At 40.2% G+C, this 8,149-nt stretch overlaps 1 long non-coding RNA gene across 1 annotated transcript; it reads left to right on the top strand.

The window, feature by feature from the left end:
* The first annotated feature begins 5,723 nt into the window (after positions 1-5,723).
* LOC121574370 lies at positions 5,724-6,920 on the top strand. Its single transcript, XR_006002178.1, has 4 exons — positions 5,724-5,774; positions 5,929-6,032; positions 6,141-6,206; positions 6,621-6,920. It is a non-coding gene; the product is annotated as an uncharacterized LOC121574370 (long non-coding RNA).
* The last annotated feature ends 1,229 nt before the right edge of the window (positions 6,921-8,149 follow it).

Below are 8,149 nucleotides of genomic sequence, written 5' to 3'. Positions count from 1 at the left end.
TTTCTTCACTTTGGCCTCCCTCTTGTTCTCTTTCTGATTCCTGCATGGGTGTCCTTGAAGTTAACACAATTGAAATGATGGTCATACTCGCTTATTTGTGTGCACAACAATAAGAGAGACATATTCCCAAAGAAAATAAATTATGCTACCCTTGCATTGCTTTAAGAAGTACATACCCATTGCAGCTCAATCTGTGCAGCTTCATCTCTGAAAAGGGAACTTCCTTCTGACAAGTGATGCAGGGGATGACTGGACCAGAGGCAGGACGTGAGCTCTCCTAACAACAACAACAAATGGCTTTTAATTAATGATTAAAAGTCACCAGTAATCTTTGTTTTGATTATGTATTAAACTAAGTCTCTGTAAATGTATGTACACAATCTAAGGGTAGATCCTGTTGAAGTGGACGTATGTAGATTGTAGCCTGTCCAATCATCGTCGATGGATCTTTCAGATAGGCAAGGGTGTATCCAGTGCTGGGACACTGAAGCAACGCAAGATTTCGACTGCGAGTAGATCCTACAAGTTTTAGAAATTCAAAGCCTCCCCCTTGTTGGAGCTTCGGAAACACTTCCATCAGTTTATTTGTTATAACCATGGGATCGTGGTCATTCCCTGGAGAAAAAAACAAAACAAAATCATAACTCACCTCACCTTAAATTAAGCAAATAAGCCTGTGATAACTATTATTGACACTATGAACACCAATTAAGTTTGAGTCACTATAAAAAGAAATGCAAATAATTTCAACAAGCCACAGACAGTACAAACTTTTTTTTACTTTTGGTAAATGCCTAGTTTCGCACTGACCTGAAAATGTTACTTTTTGCTCTCCAAGTCCTGAAGTAAGAAGTTCAGCTTTAAACAGTACGCTTGGAATTTTATCCGCATTGTGGTCAGCCAAACAACAGACAGTGTGTGTGTAGCTTCTTCGGCTAACTTGGACTTGTGCTGGTCGTCTCGTCATATTCCTTCTGGCTCCAATGTTATATGGCGCAAAGAGCCTTGCTACCTCCGCTGCAACACAGAAAAACGTAACAGCTCAATGGTCACCAGTCAGCTAAAACAGCCTCTACTTCTATCTTGGGATGCTCAAGCCAGCTAACACCATTTAGCCGATTAGCGAACTAGCTAGGTTTATGCTTCCCCCCATTAACAATAAACGTGTCACGCACGAAGCATCATAATACCGCATGCAAATACATGTTCGAGTCGATCTAATTTAACCTACACGTGTGTCCCGAATCATTAAATAGTAGCACACCTGGCTAACATGAAATTACTTAGCTTACCTTGGACAGGTGTACGTGATTGAGCGGCCGGTATCTGCTGTGACTGAGCTGCCGGAGTCACCGGTGCCGCGAGGAGCCGTTGGACTTCTGCTCAGAGCTTCCTCAATCAAATTCGCTGCTTCTCTCAGCAGCTCCGGGCAACTTTTAGACATTTTGTCCTGCACCTCACACAGCGTCTCAACATTGGGGCTAGCAGGACCGAGTCTTCTCTTGATTTTTAGCCGTTGCAATGAAAGTTCTGTTTAACCGTGTAACTAAACCAACGTAGAGGTGAATAGCGCCACCCAGTGTATTGGAATGTGTTCAGTAGCTCTGCATCAATCCATTATCCGGAATTGATTTGTCTTGGCTTGATGCAGAGGGTAACCAATCAGGCGTTAGGTTCCGCCTACCAACTTTTGATGGGTCAGTTTGACAGTTTTAAGTAATTCAGGAAGCACTCCAACGCAGGACCATGAAATGTAAATGTAAATAGTGAAATTATTATATATGTATTTTACATAAAATGAATCGGTATTTGAATTAATTAATGACACATTTAATAACACATTTATGTATTTAATTCTAATTTTAATTAATTAATGACACATTTAAGTAATTATTTAATGGTGTATTTATTTATTTAATTGTGGCACTTTTAGTCCTCCATAATTGAGAGGCTTTGAAGCCACCAATCGTCCAAATTGGTACTCCTCAGAAAAGCAGTCTTCCCTAGGAATGAATGGAATTCTAGGACAAAATTATGTGTATTTTAGTATTTTTGTTGTTGTAGTGAGGACAGTAACATTAGCATGTTCCAGCAGATTTTTTTTTTTTACCAATGATTTATATATACCTTAGATGATGTTTTGAAACCACCATGTCTCCATCTTGGCACCCCCCTCATTGTAAAAAAATATATTTTGGATTTCATATAAATTAATTTATTAATGTCTACATTTGTTTTTGCCACGTTTATTCTATTAAAGACACCTTAATGCATACTTTGAAATTATATTATGTGAGCTAAACATAACAATTAAAAAACATATAAAAACATTTTCCTTAAAGTGTACTTTTTTTAAAGTTCTAGTGTTACTGTCCCCACTACAACAACAAAAAATACTTAAATACATGTAATTTGTTCTTTTAAACATTTAATTTAAATACTATAGAATTTCATTCATTGCTATGGAGGACTGCTCCTTATGGGGAGTGCCAATCTGGCCGACCGGTGGCTTCAAAGCCTCTCACTGGCCAATACATAGTATCAGCAATCCAGGGTTTATATAAATTATTGGTTCCAACCCATCTGTGGAGAAGTCGGAAGAGACTTGGATGCAGTCTAGTGTGGAATATCAGGAGTACTGCATTACTTGGGAGTTGGGACAATTTTAAAGCATTTTGGTGTCACAGTCAACAGACTACGCTGAGCTGTAGGCCTTATTTCTAATAGGCTATGCCTATCAGATGACATTCTGGTCATCTACATTACTCTACAAGCTGTCTGGATCTAGAACCTATATTTTTCTACACAGCAAATGTTGGGTGTTAAAATCTCTGTGTTGAGGTAAAAAGTGTTGAGTGTTATATCTGAGTGTTGATTCTATTGGGGTTAACACCAGTGGGATTGAAATTGAAACCACCTGCAGTGAATAAATTAAGTGTTGAATCACAGTGGAATCACCACCGCGAGGTGTTGTTGTTGTTACTTGACTGTGTTGAGTTAATTTCCGTTAACTCTCTTGAGTGAAAAAGACATGGGAGGGGTCTCATTATCATATTTCCCAGCATGCTTTGTTGCAGGTTGCTTTTTAGAATATTTTGTTTTAATATCTATGTTTCTGCATGCACATTGATTGATTAATTGATCGAATACTACACAAAGATAAATAACATACATTTCCCTAAACTAATCCAATCTGTAAGTGGTTGGACTTATTTCACCCGTTATCGAGATGGTTGTTCCAGTTTAGATGTTTAGGTAGTCTAAATTATTAACATTTCCTACCTTGGCAGTCATTCTAACTGCAGTTGCGGGTGATTAAAAGTTCAAATTGTTGGTTATCCTAACTCTGCCTGGATTCCAATAGGAATGTGACTTGCTGATGTGGCCTGCAAACCAGGAGTTTCAGACCAATGTGTTAGGGTAAAACTAGGCTGTCGAAGTATGGTATTGTCAAAACAAGTATTTAGATTTTTATGATAACATATTCACTTAGGCACTGTCACGGATCCCCCCAGTACTGCTGCTCATTCCGTTCACCAGCTCCGGAGGTCTACGTCACCGGCCTTCTAGGCGTCACTGACCTGGTTCATTACCACCAACCCCCGACTGTCTTGTCTCATTACGCACACCTGGTTCCCATTCCCTCTGATTAGTATGTGTATATATGTGGCCTCTGTTCCCAATTGTCCTTGTCGATTATTGTCCCATTTCCGTTGGTCTCGTGAGTACATTGTATTACAGTTTACATACCGAGTATTGTACACTTGTTATTACGGGTCTCGTCCCGCGTATTATTTAGAGGTTTACACCACGCTCTTTTGTTTGGGTTACATCCCTGTGTTATATATATATGTGTGTTTGTTTTGGGCTTCGTCCCCGTCGTTTTCTATGACGTATCTTATGTTGGGTAAAGTAATAAAAACCCTGATTACGCATTCCTGCGGCTGACAGGCACTCACTTGGTGAAGGCTACAGGACTGAAAGCCATCGAACGCAACAATCATGTCTCTGTCATTGTTGCATGACTGGTACCTCTAAAATTCACTCAAAAGGCCCCCTGGGAAATAAATATGTAAATAAAGTTTTAGTGTTAAAACAACACCCCAAAACGAGTTACTGTAACACCACAGGTGTTCATTCCCTAACACTGAGAAAATATAACATCATCAACTCTAATAAAGTGTTAATTTAAGACGGAATTTGCAACACCCATGGTGTTAGGGACCAAACATTCTTGGGGTGTTAGTGTATCAACACTTTCAAAAGTGTTTGTTTTTACATTATTTGAGATGGTCACATCTCATTTCTAAGAACGTGTTGAATTTAACAATGTGGGTGTTAAAATTCTGATCGCAAATTTGCTGTGTAGATTTGCATCTCTCCTCAACTTTGTGCTCCTCCCTCCTTTGATACAATACATTAGCCAGAATATCCTAGTGAAAGTGATACAGATCAGTGGGAAATAGAGAATAAACAAAGGGCTCTTAGAGATATTTAAGGCAGTATTTGGACAGTCACGCCCCCATAATAGTTCTCCTCAGGATACATAACCTAGTGATTTAGACCTCAATGTGTGTTTCATTAAAGAGGCACTGTCTTTGTTTGTAGGCCTACTAAGTATGCCTCTATGAACGTGATTGTCTTTTAAAGTGTCTCACAGGCAAACTTCCTGCAGGGATGCCCTTGCCCACGAATCAAGTTAAATTTGCAGGTGAAATTCATGAAATGCACCTTTAAATAGCACTTAATTGTTTATTTTCTATGGCGAGCCTGTCATGCCAAATAGTGTCCCCCTGCCAAAAACACCGTTTTATTTTGTTCAGGTTATCTAGCTAGTTAACTGTTATTGTAGCTTTCTGTTTGTCTGTAGCTTGCACTTTAATGGCATCCCTCGAGGAGGTTTTATCTTTCCAACCAGGCAAAGTACAATGAAGCCACAACTGATCTCGACAAGAGGCGCAACATTCGTAGGGGGGCAGAGAAATTCACAATTCAGGGTAACGTTAAGCAGTTAATTTCTATTAGATCACTGGAAGGATTTATGCACAACCATTTTCCATCTAGCTAGTTGGTCGTCTACATGTCGCAAGCTATACATTTAGTTATATGTCTGTCATATTGAGGTATCTAGCTATAAGTTAACCCTGATCAATCAAATGGATAGGTGTAATAAATTATTGTAACTCCAACTGCCCTTAACTAGGTGTCTTCGCTAGACAGAGAGAGACTCATACAGAGAAAGACCCATACAGAGAGAGAGAGAGGATGGAAGTGGGAGAGAGAGATGTGGGAAGAGAGAGATGGAGAGAGCGAGAAACAGAGAAAGACAGCAGTGCAAATTTACTTAGACTTTAGTATTTCAACAACTCTTGTCTTCCAACTTGTTAGGCAATCACATGTACCTACGGGGGAAGGATCGCCAGCCACACAGGAGGGTGATTTTCACTAAGGAGGCCGTGCTGACAGAGATGCATGCTGGACATTTCGGCATGAAGCGCATGATTGCCAAAATCAACCTACGCTTCTTCTGGCGTGGGGTTGTCAAGGATGTGGACAGCTGGGCAAGTGAAATAACCTTTTGTTTATCAATTACATGCTATTATATCTGAAATTATTATGATTTCGATGAATGTCATATCAGAGCGCACAGTGTTTCAATTTGTCACTTTGTACTTATAGGTCAGTACCTGTCTAGCCTGCCAGACGTTTGAGAGGGTGAAGACTGGCGCCGGAGTTGAAGCCCATCAAAGTTGTTTCACCATGGCACATGATCGGTAAGTGTGTCACAATTCAAATTTTGCAAGTTGTTTTGTAATGGTTGTTCAATATTCAAACGTTTGTGTCAGTATCCTTACAAATATGAAAACTACATACTGTATGACACGGGTAAGAATAAAGTAATTTTCTCTCTAACACATTAAATGTTAGGGGTGGACCTCATCAGACCCTTCACGAAATCCAGGAATGGCATCCGCTGGTGTCTGACGGCGACCGATTAATTCACCAAGTGGGTGGAGACTATACCCATTAAGGTCAGTAAAGGAAGAGAATGTGCTTAACTCTAAATTCCCTTCTATAACCCATTAAAAAGGGTGCTTGGAACCAAAAATCGATTTTCATGTTGTATGATACCCATCAAGGATAAGACTGGCGAGGCCACCTCCAAGGCGATGATGGAGATCTTCAACACCCACGGTGCTCCTGAGGTAATCTTGAGTGACTGAGGTTGTGAACTCTGAAACAAGGTAATAATATATATATATATATATATATATATATATATATAATATGCCATTTAGCAGACGCTTTTATCCAAAGCAACTTAGTCATGTGTGCATACATTTTTACGTATGGGTGGTCCCGGGGATCGAACCCACTACCCAGGCGTGCTCTACCAATTGAGCTACAGCTATATTCTGTCACCAACTACATAAATAGCCAAGTTTATTTACTGATGTGCGATTTTCTTTAGACCAACAAAGCCTTGTTCGAGGACTGGGGGGTGAAGCACCGGATTTCCACTGCATATCATCCACAGACCAACTGTTTGTTTTAGTTTTTTTTACGGTACATAAATCAGACATTGTCAATAGATATCCCTTTCCTACCCACTCCTCCAGGTTTGGATGAATGGACCAACCAGACCCTCAATACTGCCATGGGCAAGTCCCTTGACGGGTACCAGGAACGGTAGGACAACCTGAAGGTAATTTTCTTTGCACACAACAGCAGTGTCCAGGCCTCCACCAAGTACTCGCCCTATCGCCTGCTGTAAGGACAGGAGCCGCAGCTGTTGACAGAGGTAAACAATGCAATTGTATATACAATTATATCAAATTATTGCAGATACTGCAGTCATTCAAATTTGTGATTGAGCTGGCTAACATGGTGGAATGCTCCCGGACCCGCTCAATGACTCCATGCTGTTTGGGTGTGTTATTCTGTAACAAGGTGAGTAGGATGGAGCCAGGCGCAGGAGGTGTGAATCATAGAATAGGGTTTATTTGGCCAATACAGCAGTCCACAGCAATGTGTAAACCAAATACAGTGCGACTTAAATGCGTACTGGGAAAACAAAACACGCGGGTGAATATCCCAGTGATAAAAGTAACATAATGCTCAACACGAGCTAGCGACACCTCCACATGGAACAATAACACACAAAGATATGGGGGAGCAGAGGGAATAATTATACAGAGACTGATGAGGGGATATGTACCAGGTGTGTGTGAAAAACAAGACCAAACAAATGGAATGATGAAAAGAGGAGCGGCATTGGCTAGAAGGCCGGTGACGATGAAGGCTGAAGCCTGCCCGAACAAGGAGAGGAGGCAGCTTCGGAGGGAGTCGTGACAGGAGCCAACTGAAAATTGACCAGAATATTTATTATTGCTCCTATCTGTCACATGCACTTATGTTAGCTTTGTCAAAAGCTTTTAAAACTGCCAGCGATGATGTTCAAAGAGCGTCTGCTGAATGACCAAAATGTACATGTAAAAATAAACACTTGCAAAACATGCTGGGTATTATTCTATTGAGCTCTGCACCTAAACAAGTACAAATTTGGTCGGTGTGAACCAGATCCAAATCTGAACGAATCATAGACATCTAGGCTATGTTTTACAAGTTTGAACATCACAGTACAGTAGAGCAGTGGTTCCCAAACTGTGGGGTTGGCAGGTGGGTCGCGGGGGTCCTCCCAAAAATACATTCTTATTTTTATTAAAACATTTTAAGGAACTCAATCTGGCTTTCAACTTACTCTTGGAAGTTGTAATAGTAGAATGCAGAAGGTGCAATTTCGAAATTGGGTAGTGCATTATCAGTTTTCCTCTTGTCATGTCAGTCATTGCATACCATAGAGAGCTATTTATAACTTGTCAGAAATGTCCAGATCAACTAGCCCATGTCAGCTAAAGTTTTTTAGCTAGGTTTCTTAGCCCAGTTGTTTGAGTCACTCAAATATCACACGAATACACATTAAACATTGCAAAATGTATAGAATTGCAAGAAAATTAGCTTTAAAAACAGCCAAAATGTATCTGCACCCCATTACAAAATGTGTAGAATTGTAGGAAATAAGCTTTAACCTTTTACTGCAGTGGCTAAATCAGGGTCACACAGATTGTTTCTTGGTAGTCTTAAACAA

This window comes from Coregonus clupeaformis, chromosome 9 (assembly GCF_020615455.1).
Source record: "Coregonus clupeaformis isolate EN_2021a chromosome 9, ASM2061545v1, whole genome shotgun sequence".
Lineage (NCBI taxonomy): Eukaryota > Metazoa > Chordata > Actinopteri > Salmoniformes > Salmonidae > Coregonus > Coregonus clupeaformis.
This window is presented reverse-complemented; position numbering and strand designations above follow the sequence as displayed.